This window comes from Nelumbo lutea, chromosome 2 (assembly GCF_056320005.1).
Source record: "Nelumbo lutea isolate HS-2025 chromosome 2, American lotus-T2T, whole genome shotgun sequence".
NCBI classification, from domain to species: domain Eukaryota; kingdom Viridiplantae; phylum Streptophyta; class Magnoliopsida; order Proteales; family Nelumbonaceae; genus Nelumbo; species Nelumbo lutea.
In genome coordinates, this window is record NC_142685.1 from 16,317,555 (window position 1) to 16,332,921 (window position 15,367).

The 15,367-nt window shown below is 33.4% G+C and overlaps 1 pseudogene; it reads right to left on the minus strand.

Annotated features, from left to right (window-relative positions):
* Window positions 1-1,526: 1,526 nt before the first annotated feature.
* On the minus strand, window positions 1,527-1,997 carry LOC148868834 (18.5 kDa class I heat shock protein-like; annotated as a pseudogene).
* Window positions 1,998-15,367: the final 13,370 nt, after the last annotated feature.

Sequence of the window (15,367 nt, forward strand, 5' to 3'; positions counted from 1 at the left end):
GATCTGAACTCTTAAAAACTATTCAACAGAAGCCACAAATATGATCTGCATGCCATAAAAGGTCATGCTTTCAAAAACACGGAATATCGTAGTGTTGCAGAATTACCAAAACACTATAATCGCTATGTTACAAATCCACAACAAAAAGCATCCATTATATTAGATGTTCATTGCTGAAACAATCTAATCAGAGGTCCAAATCAAATTCAAATCCAAGGTGCGAAGAGACATTAATGTAGCAGCCTGAAATTGAAAAGGAACCGACTACATGCCAGTGTTGGGTTTATAAATCCCGACCAATCATGCCAGTACTGTTTGAAAAAAATGAATTATGATGTAAATGAACAGTATTTTTGCCTTTGTAGATATTATTTTTAAAAAGTTAATTCATTTTTGAATTTTTTTTTAAATATAGGGGTAATAGCATATAAGGGAAATTTTTGGAGTTTAATATCAATAAAAGTAATATATTTAAAAAAAAATAAAATGGATTAATTTTTTAAAAATAATATTAATAAATGGCAAAAACACTATTCATCATCTTCTTCTTGCCATTTGTTCATCAGAGCCGTCGTTTGCCACCACTCGCCATCGTCGTCCGCTGCCGCCCACCACCACCTCTACCTCTGGCAACATTGCCGGAGGTGGCCGGAGGCAGAGGTGGCAGCAGCGGTGCTGGTGGTTTCTCTGTCCAATGCCGCCACCTCCGCCTCCAACAATATTGTTAGAGATGGGTGGGTGGAGACAGGTGGCAGTGACGACGGGCAGAGGAATGACCACCAGCACCGCCGCCGCCACCTTTGCCTCCGGCCACCTTCGGGAACGTTGTTGATGGCGAAGGTGGAGGTGGGCAGAAGCGGTGACGGATGGCAGTTCTGAAGAACAAATGACAAGAAGATAATGAACAGTATTTTTGCCCTTTATTGATATTGATATTATTTTTAAAAAATTAACCCATTTTTAAACTTTTTTTAAATATATTATTTTTATTGATATTAAATATATGCTATTACAGTATTACCCCTTGAATTTACGGGCGGGCATGATTTTGTCAAAATATGATAAGGATCTGTTGGGTTTGGTTGATCTTGCGTACAAATTAAAAAAGATAGGATGTAAGTAGTACCAATTTTGATTCATTTACATTTGAATTGGATTATATCCATTGGATTTATATCAGATAGGGGTGAATGATAGTGGATCCAATTATAAACGAATAGAATTTAGATTTAAAAAAAAAAAAGGCACGCATGAGAAAAGAAATGGACGCTTTTCATTATTTATTTATTATTAAACTCACTTGTTTAGATTTCGAAGTTACATACACAATGACACACAGAACAAGCAAACTTGCAAAATCCCATTAAAAGCAAAAAAAAAAAAAAAAAGGAAAAAGTAGTCTCCCCCCATTTCAAGACTGAAGAGTCATTAATTAATGTTTTATTTTTAGGCGTTTCCTATTTATCACTTCCTTCCTGAGTTAGTATGCCGCCAGGTACGTAGCTTAATTTAAATATTTAATAATATCAACCGGAGATTTCAATTGCCTTGACCTCAGGCTTCTTGACTTCTTCCGTCGGAACCGTCACGGTTAGAACTCCGTTCTCCATGCACCTTCACCTGGTCCACCTTGGCATTCTCAGGCAGCCGCAATCGGCGAAGGAATTTGCCTCTGCTGCGCTCAATACGATGCCACTTGTCATTCTTATCTTCCTCCTCCTCCCTGCTCCGCTCTCCGCTGATCTGAAGGACCCTGCCTTCTTCTACTTCCACCTTTACTGAGCCCAGGAAGGTCGGCTTTGAAGACGTGAGCCTCTGTAGTCTCCTTCCAATCTATGCGGGTATTGATAAATGCAGCCGTATCACTTAGATAATTGAGGGCGAGAAGTGAGTAGAGAACTAAATGGAAAGTCCTGGAAGGGATCCCATACGTCCATGGAGAAGGGGTCGAAGATGTTGCTTCTCTGGCCACCGAACATGGTGGGAATGAGCGACATCTTAGAGCCTAACTGAAAAGAGCAACCTGAGAAGTGAGAAAGAAAGCGAGATTGGAGAGGGAAATTCGATGGATTTCAGGAAATTAGCTCGTCAACTGCTATCGAGTCGAGACCACTGAGTTTATATAGTGAAATGCGATGGAGGTGGATCATCTGGAGTAGTTATATAGGGGAAGAGAGGGATACAGAGAATACTGAATAGTTTCGCCGGTCGATACCAAATAATATTTTTTATAAATAAAGCGGTGTTCGTAATGGTTCTAGCCTTCTAGGAATGTGACGAAGAAGATGAAATGCATGTCAACTCCCTATACTACCTTCTATCACCTTCCCGATTACCTCCGCTATTGGACACGTGGCAAAAATTAAATGTGGGGCAGAGCTGTGCAAGAATTGGATTACTGGACTAACCGGCTGGCCGCCTCCGCCTGCTCCGAACTATTCTCACAAAATCAAGCTTAAATGCAATTAGTTAATCGTCACCGCTAATTAAGCAGCCACAACATTTACATTCTATAGGGCCCGCATTTCCACCTTCAACTATCTAGCAGTCGTAAACGTCAAGCTTGAAGCTCCCTCAACAACAGGTGTCACAAAGCTTGGGAGTGGGCCTCAGACGTTTGGACCCATAACCCAGATGGGAGAAGAGATCTTTCTGATAGGTTTATAAGAAGCCCAACCCGATCAAATCGATTAATCCGGACTGACTTAATTCGAGTTGGTCGGATTTTCATCAGTATCGATCGATTTCAGGTTGGACAAGTTTATAAACTGAAATATCAGGTTGATTTTGGTTTTTTTGTGTAAAAACCGAAACCGACCAAGATTTATTATTCATCAGCACGAGCTATGTTATTAAATTTCTCTCAGACATGACTCAACAATGATCATCAAAATAACGACAAAAATACTACTTGGTTTTTAATTTCTGCCATGAACTCTTTGTATGTATCACAAAACCCCGTCTTTCAACTTGTCTCGGTAGCCCGTAGCACATAGAGTCGAGCTTACTTTTGAGAAACGAAGTTTGAAATAGCTTGGTTCCTTAGCCAGTAGCAGCTTCTCACTTTCTCAGTGCTCCCAGTCCAACTCTCCAGTACTGAAACCGAGCTTTTCATGGCGACGCCAGTTTCTATCGAGGTTTGGAACCCAAATGGAAAATACAGAGTCGTCAGCACCAAGCCCATGCTTGGGACCCGGTGGATTCGTCTCTTGACCGGTTAGGATTGTCGGGTGGAAGTAAGTAATCTACTTCCTCTTCGTGTCGGATGACTCGGATCGGTAAATTTCATCAATCCATCTATTATTTTCCGATGCGACTTCTAATCTGTTTATGTTATTGCTTCTATAGATATGCACCCAGAGGAAAACCATCTTGTCTGTGGATGACATTCTCGCTCTCATAGGTGACAAGTGTGACGGTGTGATCGGGCAGGTTAGTTTCCTTTTTTGTTTTCTAAGTCCTTTGTATCGACAGAAGAGGAGGGGTTTTTAAGAACTCTTTTTAGGTTTAAATTATTCGATTCTTCTGTTTATTGGTATTAGTTTCAGTTGACAGAAGACTGGGGAGAGGTGTTATTCTCTGGACTTAGCAGAGCAGGCGGGAGAGCTTTCAGTAACATGGCTGTTGGCTATAACAACGTCGACGTTAATGTGGCCACTAAGTATGGAGTTGCCGTTGGCAACACTCCTGTAAGTTTTTCTTAATTTAATTCCTTTCTACTTTAGTCGGAACTCGGAAGGTTTATAAGATAACTGCATACTAGATTCATAAAATTCAGTTTTAAGTCTCAGCAGAAACACGTTCATACAGATTTGTTGAACTTGCATGGCTGCTCTCTCAGATTCAATATCTAGTAGTTCGAAGAACCAAGTTTGGGAGATATATTGATTTGTATACTTGAAATGAACATTAAATTCTGAACTTTTTGATCACCCCTCTTGTCTGTTTGCTTGGGTGTACTTACAGAGACAACAACAGACTGCTAGCTCTGTGCTGATGAAAATCAAAACCAACCCAACAGCACACTTCCACCTCAATTTTCAGAAATAAGGTTTGACTACAGGAACAAAATTAAAATCAATCGAAATCCGATTCAACCCGACTCAAATTGATTAGGTCGGTTTTGCCTATCAGTAGATCGGTTTTAGTTTTCACCTCAGGTAATCCGACCAGGTCGGGTCGGTTGGAAAAACTCCAATAAACCGACCCAACCTGACCCGTGTACAACCCTACTTTCTGGAACGAAGAGACAACCTACAATAAGATTATGATCAATTACTATTAACCACCAAGAGTGCAGCTGGTAGATCAACGATTTTATGCAACTCTAGTTCTCTGGTTTCTTCGCCCTATCACAGGCATGATAGGACCCATAAAAAACACTTGCCCTATCTATGTCTGTAGCATGTTGGGCCAAGTTAATTTGGAAGATTGATTAACAAAAATAAAAATCTTAACTAGAATTTGAATTTCCCATGATCGTAAACCATCCGATCGTCACAATGTACGTATGACCCAACCATCTTTATTTCCAGATTCTAGAATTAACCAAAGGTAAATTTCTTAAAATAAAGTCAATTTTTTAACTGTGCATGTTTCAAATGCATCTGGTGGATGTGGATCCCTCATCCCAGTACATGAACTAACTTGGCCGCTGAAATAACACGGACACGGTGTTTCAACAGACGATTGAGAACTGAGAATAGCCCGGAAAATTGAAGATCAATCCCCAGGATCCCTCACCACCGTCGAAATCCTTCTCAACGAATTGAAGATATTATAGTAAGGAGTAGCTTTCTACAGATAAAAAGTCATATTTGTCTAATGACCTAAGAAGTGGTGTGTGCCAATGACCTAAGTAGCTGACATTATCACTTGGCGTCTCAAACTGTGGAATTAAACCAAATCGGTTTAGTTGCTGGTAAGGGTGCCAATGGATCGGTTTTGGATTGGATCCTATCCGTTGTAAAATCAATTTGGATGGATTGGACGGACCAAAATTGTATAGTGGATTGAATCAATCCGGTTCAAAATATTTATTAGATTGGATTGGACCTGGTCCGTTTGTATAAATTTATATTGGATTTGATTGAATAAAGCCAATATTCGGTCCATTGATAAAAGATAAGAATATTGGTGTCAATGGACCGAGTTTGGTCTAAATTAAAATGAATTTAAACAAATTGGACTGGTCCGAATTATTCATTGGATTGGATTAATTGGACCTGGTCCATTTGTAATGGACTCACATTGGACTGGATCAGATTGAACCAAATCCAATCCAATCGACACCGCTAGTTGCAGGCTCTTCCATTGGAAGGTCAGTGGGTCTTATATGCTTGACCTGCTCACAGGCTCTGTGTGGTAAGATTAGTTAGTGAACCTCACATGCTGCACCCTGGCAAGTCTTTTTAGTAAGACCTTTCTATTGTTTAGATGGCTAAAATATGTAATGAACATTTGGGATCCTATCTTTAAAGATTTTTGCGATGATCTACAAAATTATTAAATGAATGTAGACAGATAGGAAATTTCATTTTGAGCTTTCCAAAATTATTATACGTTTTATTATCAAATATAAGAAGATCAAATTTTGATTTTTCAAATATTGAAAAGCCTAAATCGTAGTTGCATTTATTGGCTAGATAGACAAGCATCCAGGTCTGTAATATGTCTGCTACAGGAGCTTAGTTGCTGTGAGTTAAATAGAACTAGCGGGGACCCGTTCGACGCATGGGATTTATTAAGTAAAAGCTAAATAATAGAAAGGGTCATCTTCCCTATTGTTAAAATTTTACTAAAGCACCACTTATAATTTGCAATGGATTTAATCAATCTTCCATTAGATGATAGTGGAAAAAAAGTGTTAAGGGTATTTTTGAAAATACCCTAATGTTCATTCCAATAAATTTAATCAAAAGAAAATAAAAATAAAAATACCATCTTTTGTCATTTATAAGACACAGACAACCACTCTATTGGCTATATTTGGTTAATTTTGTTTTATATAGAAAAAAAGTGTTAAGGGCATTTTTGGAATAAAAAAGTCCTACGCCTAATGGCAAAACAAGCACTCCTTAATGAAAGGTTGATTAAGTAAATAAGTTGTAAAATATATAGAATGTTTTAATAAAATGAAAATTATAAGGTAAGTTTAAGTAAATATGTAAAACTATAAGATGTGTTATAGTAATGGACCTAATAGAATCACATAAGAGTATACAATTATTTTATATTTTCAACTTTTTAAATAACTATTAATTATTAATGTTTTATATACTACTTTTAATAAATTTTTTATAATACAAAAATAACAATAATTAATTTCATTTAGTTTTATTCACCAAACTTATAAATTTGACCAACCCGATCAACTCAACTCTAGTTGGTCGGTTTTCCAGTATTTTTTGTCGGTTTTGGTTCAAAAAATTTCCTATTCGACCAAGTTGGATCAATTTCACTTTAACCATTTGTAAACTAACCAAAATTTAAATGACCTAACCATGGATATATATTAATATTTATATTTTTAATATGGAAAAGTATGAAATTTCCCATATTTCTTAGTCTAATTTGATTTATATCATAAATATAATTTTTAAAATTTTTTAATAACTTTATTATAATTTTTAAAATTAAATTAAAATAAATTTTTAAGTTTAAATCTTTTGAACTGACTAACCAAACCAAAAAATTGATCCAAACCGATAAGACTTGAGTGGGTTGCTTTTCACAAAAGGTCAGTCGATTTTAGTTGACCAACTCCCAAACCTAACCAGGTCAATTTGGTTAGCCAAATAGCCTATGAAGAAGCCGAACCAACTCATGAACACTCATAATTTCAACTAAATTAATAGTCTCATCTCTGATAAATAACAATAGTTTAATCTCCAATAATTATTGAAAATTTATAGCAAAAATACAAAATTATTAAAAATATATTGATAATGAAAAAATACAATAACTACTAAAAATATATTAACTTAGTCAATAAATAGTATAATCTCAAATAATAGTTTAATCTCTAATAAATATTAACCAATAAGTTATAACAAAAACACAATAAATTAAATTTAAAATTTTCAATAGTAGTAGTTTAATCTTCAATAATTATTGAAAGTTTTCTTTTAAATAACAAAATAAAAAAAATTCTACATAATCATAGAAAATACATTTATCACAAAAAACAATAAATAATTAGTGAAATACAATCAATATTCATTTTAGTATATATAATTATATAATAAATACAGATTAAGAGTTTAAAATTATTATTAATAAATATTAAGTTTTTTAAAAGTTATTTTCTCAAATTATTACTTGATATAAGTGATAATAGTTATATACCATATTATGTAAAAATATTAAATTATTATTAATTTCAATATTATGCTATAATTACTTTTCTACTTTTCAGAGTTTTCTAAATTATAACATAATTTCTTTATTTTAAATATTTATAATCTATTTATGTTAAATATTTTGTTTTTTAAAATATTTAATTATTTAAATACTTAAATAATATGTAAAATATTTAAGTTTTAAAATATTAATTATTTATTGAATTTAATTCTCCATAAAATCATAATTTATACTATTATTATATAATTTCATTATTAATTTGGTAATATATTAAATTATTATTAATTTCAATATTATGTTATAATTATTTATCTGCTTTAAAGAATCTTTTAATTTATTAGATAATTTCGTTATTTTAACTATTTGAAATCTAATTATGATAAATATCTAGTTATTTAAATATTTAAATAATCTATAAAATATTTAAATTTTTTTGTTATTTGAATTTTATTTATTTAAAGCTATTACACATTATTAAGTATTCAAAAAACATTTAAATTGATGATCAGGAAAAAATATAATTTAAATTGTTAGTACATCATTTCGTGATATAATTTGAAAAAATATAAAATTATTTATTAGATAATTTCGTTATTTTAACTATTTAAAATATAGTTATGAGAAATATTTAGTTATTTAAATATTTACATAATCAATAAAATATTTAAATTCTTTTGTTATTTGAGTTTTACTTATTTATAGCTATCACATATTATTAAATATTTGAAAAACATTTAAAATGATTATTCGGAAAAACATAATTTAAATTGTTAGTACATAATTTCGTGATATATTTTGTAAAAATATAAAATTATTTTTTGCGTTTTTAATAAATATTTTAAAATTATTATATAATTTGTGAGAATATTTATATAATTCTTAAATTTTTTAAGCCAAACTTTCTTTAGATTGATATAGATAAAAAGTAGGGGAGAGGATAAATAGGAATTGGAGATAATTTAGGAGAGAAACTCTCTACTAAATTAGAGATAATTTTGGAGATAAATAGGAATTATAGATAAGTTAGATGATAAATAGGAATTAGAGATAATTCTGGAGAAAGTAGGGAAGGTAGTTTAAGATAAATTTTAGGAGAAGGGATTATTTAGGTTATTGGGAAAGCGCATCTAATTGGTTCTTTAAAAAATGACAGAGAATAAACAAAATAAAAAATTCAAAAAAGGATTTAATTTCTTCACCGCCTTGTTTTAATATATACTAGCGGGGACCCATGCGATGTATTAGATTTATTAAGTGAAAGCTAAATAATAGAAATAATCATTTACTAAAATACCCCTTATAGTTTGATGGATTTACAAAAATCTGCCCTATAGTTAGCATTTTATTAAAACACCACTTATAATTTGCAATGGATTTAATCAATCTTCCATTAGATGATAGTAGAAAATAATTGTGTTGACCTTAATGTTCATTTAAATAAATTTAGTCAAAAGAAAATAGAAATTAAAATAGCATCCTTGCCCTTAATAAGACACAAGCAGCCACTCTATTGGCTATATTTGGCCAATTTTGTTTTATGTATAAAAAAGTGTTAAGGGTATTTTTGGAAAGTGCATTTCATTGGTTGTTTCAAAAATGACATGGAATAAAAAAATAAAAAATTCTAAAAAAGAGAAAATTTCTTGACTACTTTGTTTTAATATATACATACTAGCGGGGACCCATTCGATGCACGGGATTTATTAAGCAAAAGCTAAATAATAAAAGGGTTATTTACAAAAATACCCCTTATAGTTTCATTAATTTACTAAAATATACCCTATAGTTAAAATTTTAATAAAACACCACTTATAATTTGCAATGGATTTAATCAATCTTCTAGTAGATGACATTAGAAAATGACAAATGGATAGAACCATGCATGTCCAAATGCTTTTCCTAGAAATGACAAATGGAAGAGGTTGCAATGTCAAATAGGCGGCCCCAAAAGGAGTGTAAGCCGTCCGGTAGTGGAAGAGGTTCCATTGAGCTCTACTAAATTAATTATGTAATTTGAATAAAATAATTATTAGTAATTAATCATTTAATAAAATAATTAAATAATAAAATGAATCATTAAAATTAAATAGTTAGAATTGGAAGGAGTGCATATCTAGAAATTAAAACTATATAATCAATAATATAATAATCACTAATAATTAATTATTTGAAAATAATTTAATATTTTAGAATTTAATAAATAGTTAACTATTAATTAAATATTAATTGAAAATCAACCCATAGGTTGAACCATTTTTTACTCTGAGTTGTGGGTAATTAAATATTATTGATTATTAAGGCTACAAGAAATTGTCAAGCAGACACACTCTCTCTAAAAGTGGTAAAATGTCATTTTAGTGTTAAGAGTTAATAAGAGAGATCAGCTTCTGTATGGGCAAATCCATACTCACATCATTCCAACAGCCTTTTACAACCATGCATTAGAAATATATGCTCCAATAGGCTTTTCCCTGACCAAAGCCAAACTCTTAATAAGAAATGAACAGATAAATAATATGGGGAAAAAAGGTTTATCTTGCCACTCACCAGAAACCTTGATATATTTTTATTTCATCATTTTGAAGGTTCTGTACTGCTTATGCCCTGGAGTTTACTTTTGCTATGAGTGTGTCGTAGCACAAGGCTAAAATTGAGAATGAAGCCTCTGCTGTGTTATACCAGGTGTCGCTTCATCTAATTCAGCATTAGGCTATGGCAACACATCACTTGCTACACTATGTGGCTGTTTGAGGGAAGTTTCATGCAGTGGCTTAAGGTAACCATCCCCACATGGAAAGTCTAAAAGCCATATTTGGTGAAAAAAGAAAAAGATTAGGTACATACGTGAAATAAGAAATTGGCTTTCCATCCGGATCTAGTAGGTACAATATAAGTAAGCATGTTAAATGATGTTGGAGGGAGATTCAAAATTTTAAGAATCCCTCTTCTTTTATATTTTAATATTATCTTTTTTCTTTTGTTTTTTTGAATGTATGAGAAGACTCTTTGTCGTATATTGCTTGGAAAGGAAGTTGAGTTTGGGTATATTTGTAAACTTGCTCTCTTTATGAATAGGAATCCATAGGAGGAAAACACTATAGATGTTCACATGCATAAGAGGGGGGTTGGGGGTACTTTTCACACATGTGCATCGAGTTAAGATGGGATGGAATGGGGCAAGGGCATGTGTACATGTATACGCGTGCTACACCAAATACATGTACATTGGGGTGTATTGTTTCTAAAGTGGCATATCTTTGAAAAGATACTTATGTTGGCTGTTTTATCTTGATGACCAATTTGCAATCACCCAACTTCACCGTAGGGGGTAAATGAGTTTAAAGGAAAGTGACCAAGTCACACGATTAAGCCCTTTTTATATTCATAGTTCTGCAATACTACAGTTTCGCAAGTTCTCAATTTGAAAAGCGATTACTGATAAATTTCATTCTATCTTTTTTATTATTTTCAATAAATGAGCACTTGATAAATATTTTGAAAATTGTCAAAAGTGGGTTTTAATCTTTTTCATGGATGGGGGTGAAGGTATTTGAAGGAATTTGTGTAAAAAAAAATTTCAAATGCTTACAAAGTTGTACCTACCATATCCGAATTGACTCAATAAACGCTGAAGCCCTCCCAAATGTGCCTTATATTCATGTGTTGATGGTTTACTATGTGGCTTAACCTAAAAAAATCAAGGCCTGGTTAAGGTTAAGCTAACCCGACACATTATCGTCCATATATACAATTACCAATCTGTACAAGATATTTCTAGTAAAGTTAGTTTCTACAAGTTCGTAAGCATCGTTTGAAATGTTGAAAAAAAATCATGAAAATCTTGGTATTTTTTTTTATTTCGCATATCAAATTTAAAAAAGAAAAATAAAAAATAGCGGGTGAATTTATTTTAGCTGAACCATTAGTGACATTTCATGATTTTCACTTCTTTTTTCTGAAATCTCTTTTTTTTGTATCAAAATTAATGAATTAACTACATAAAAGTTTTTTCTATCTACAAAAAAGAATTACTTAACAATTCCAAACTATAAAATAAAAAAAAAAAGGTCATTTCGAACCCTGGATATGCAATAGTCGAATTCTGAAATTTATACCTTGTCTCTTTGCACTTTTTATATAATTTTCTGGATATTGCCCATAGTATTTTCAGGGTAGTTATAGTCATCTTCCATTATATCAATTAGAAGCCCCGAATCAATAACCAAATCCTTTGTCAAATATTGCAATAAGAATGTTATTCCTCAGGGTTGCGATTGATTTGGCCTTGATTATTTATTGTATTGTTTATTTTAATGACGGGGGTAGCCCGTCCCCCAAACCCATAACCTTCCCTCTGGCCCGACGGCCCGCAGGCCCCACCTACCTACCATTAATTGGGCCAGTTGGCATCGTGTTATAGAGACAAATTATGCCAGAGTTGTGCTAATAATTACCTTTTGGGGTTAGGTTGAGCTGAGACTTAATGCTCCAGAACTATCATGAACCAGTACACCAAAAATTACATTTATGTAATTACAGCTAGGTTTATAGAGTTAAGCGGCCTAAGAGAAGATATATCGGTGGATTGCAACAGGTAATTAAGAATGTAAAACATCCTTGCTATAACAATCCATCTAAATCCTGTGTGCGGCTGAGCGACGAAAGGAAACTCTAGTGGCAGATTTAAGGGTACCCCCACTTGTATGCACTGGAGAATAATTCATCTAATGGATACGCACGTGTGCGTAGATATGTGTAGTATGGTGTCTTGTCAAAACTCAACAGCTAGGTGTGAGGTGTCCCGTCTAGGACTGGGTGCATAAATAGTAAACCCAATTAGAAAAGAAAAGCTAGGGATCTGGGGACTCGCCGCATCTTCACTGATCTGACATGGGGCCACACAACTTGCCACATATTGATCAGGACCCATTATATCTAATGGTCAAAATACGATATGGCTTCGTTGCAAACATTTGGATTGTGATTCTTTGAGAGCTCAAAAGATGGTGTCCAGTTCTGCCGGAAACAACAAGTTATTAACAGTCTGATAATAGTATGGATTCTCACATGTTCCATCATGTATGGACTTCTTTTTTGGTAACCGGAATCCATCAAACGATCGATGGGTCCTCGTGTTCTGAACATAAGTTATAGTGCGAACTGGCCGTAGAAGAACCGAACCGATACAACATTTGGGTTCATGGTTTCCATTAATTACCCAATATATATTGGAATGTAAGCAGCAGATGGTTCTACCCTGAAATGTCGACTGAATTAATTGCGTTTGAGACGAATTTTGCGAGTTTTGGCTTCGGTCAGAGCAATGCTCATTCGAACAATTTTTACAGTCTTTTATTGAGAATGTCGGATGAAGAAGGTCGATTCCCGATTTAAGTAAGTAAAGTTAGGTTGAGAATGTCGGATGAAGAAGGTCGATTCCCGATTTAAGTAAGTAAAGTTAGGTTGGAATGGTAGCAGCATCTGTTTTAATTTCTTCTATTGTGCCTCACGAGCTACAAATTGCAAAAAATAGTTGATACTTAATTAGAAAAAAGAAAAACAAAAGTAGTGAGGTGGATGCATGTCTAACTTCATCTTTCTCTATATAATACAGAACCCATTCATGCATGATTTCTTTATATTTGTAGGTAACCTATCATCTCCTCGTAGAGAATATGAAATATCTCATAATAAAAATAATTCAAAAAGGATCTAATTAACAGTTACTCTTCTATAGAGGTTTGTTATCAAGTCTCTTTATCATTAAGCTGGAATAACGAATTTTCGATTCTAGTAGGTAAGCTGGAATAAGGATATATATTTGATTTTTAATCTTTATTTAACTTGGGTTTTTCTGACCAGTCTTGCATTGCTACTGATGAGCATTCCAAGATTATTTTTAATGGTCTAACTTGGCTAGACCAGTATTCCTATTGGGGGAGAATGGTGCTCTTGTGGCATCAAGGTTTAAAATATTGATACGTTCGATACGTTTATACTAATGTATCGGACAAATCGATACAACTTTTTAGTATTGATTTATTTATTTATTTATTTTTATTTTTTGCAACTGATTTAGGGAAGCCGGTTTAAGCCTTCTCCACACTCTGAACTGGTCAGACCCTCGATACACCCATTATAGGGGCGTATTGGCCGATATGTATCGATACTTTAAACCTTATGCGGCATAGGCTTCAAGTTTGGTCGTAGTGCCTCTACTTATATATAAAAAAAATTCATTAATTGGATAGAGTAATTTAATTTTAAATGTTTACATAATTTTACAAATTATCTACATCTAAAGTGGCATTTGAAAGTTTGAAGTCCTGTACTTCAATGGTCAAATTAGATATGGTTGGGATATATGGGCTGATTTTTTTTTTATCTAAACATCTATTTAAAAGTTTGATGTGAGACTGTCATGGTGCAGCTTGATGAGAATTGCTATAATAGTTTTTTTTTTTTTTCTTTTTTGTTTTTGAACATGGGCACAATGACTATTCCTATCATTATGAGAGTTAAGAGAGCCATCAAAAGAAGAAAAAAGAACACTTATCATTTGCACCGGTAATGAGTACTAGCTAGTGCTGAAAGAAAAAAAAAAAAAAAAAACAAAGTCTTTATTAATAAAAGCAAACTTTCAAATATAAATAAGCCCAACTGCCCAAGTACCCCTTTCTAAAAGAGAGAAGATGGTTTATCCGACTGAGTCTATAAGACCAATTCAACTACAGATCAGAGTGGACAGATGGCATATGAAAGAGACAAATCGATAGAAAAAGAAGAAAAAGATTGGTATCATCATTAGATAAAATCTCCCTAATGATGACAACAAAGGTTACTTATTTATGCTTAGGAATAATTATTTTCTTTAGCGTTGATATTGAAATGAATGATGGTGAAGAGAAGTGGCCAGTTGGTGGAGTCATCTAGGGCAGAACCATAAGGGGCTCCGCTTTATAAAAATTTACTACATGTTTGGGGCTGGAAAGGGCCCCATGTTCTGCTTCCTGCCCTCTTCCAGTAGGACAATTACCCTACTTCTGGGAACAATATTTCAAAGAAGGATGATTATTGGGATTGATGTGGATTGGAATAAACACATGGCCCCATCTAATGGTTTCCGGTCGGCAATTCCAACCTGATTATGACCGTAATCGGTTATGTAGAGACATGTTGCTCACGGTTTGTCCATAATAACTTGATAATGATCAATGAGATATTCAACTCTCATTCGATATTAACAATTTTTTAGCAAGTAAATATAAATTGAAAAGAGAGAAGAGCATATTTAGACGGTTTTATTGTGAAAGTACTTTGAATTGGTTGGTACTTGGTTGTATAGGGAGTTGACCCGTGTTTTCTTATCGGATTGGGACGAGAAGGTCTACCCTGACCCGGCCCATTGAGCAATATGGGACATGAGAAAATAAAATGCAAACTGTGCACTTGTACAACGAGGACTAGACTTTAGTTGTATTCCTGGCGGGCTGGCCCTGAGAATCTTTGTCAAAAATCTCAATATCCTCGATCTTTGCTGTAATGATTTTATGTAGAGGCAGATTGTGTCTTAATAGCCCAACCAAATTCAATAAATACAACTAATTAATTGGAAAGTGGAAAGGTATGGTATGTGAAAGACATTAACCAATCGAAAACCCATTTGAAGTTGGATGGGTGCCCGTTCAGTGTTTCATTATAAATTTGTCCTTACCACATTGGATTACAAATTCCTCTGATGAATGAAAAATACATACACGTAGATATTTGAAAGAAATATGACAGTCATGAGGCTCCGCCATGTAGCTTGCACATGGATGGCTTACTAGCAATTACTGTGAGGACAATGATTGATTGCAACACTAATATGTAGCCACGTCCTTCTATAAGGTGTATGACACTTTCAATTATTTTGAAAAGAACCTCATTTTCCATAGAATCTTTACAAAAATACAATTGACAATGAGTTGATGACAAACATTTCTTTTATCTATATGCAAATCGA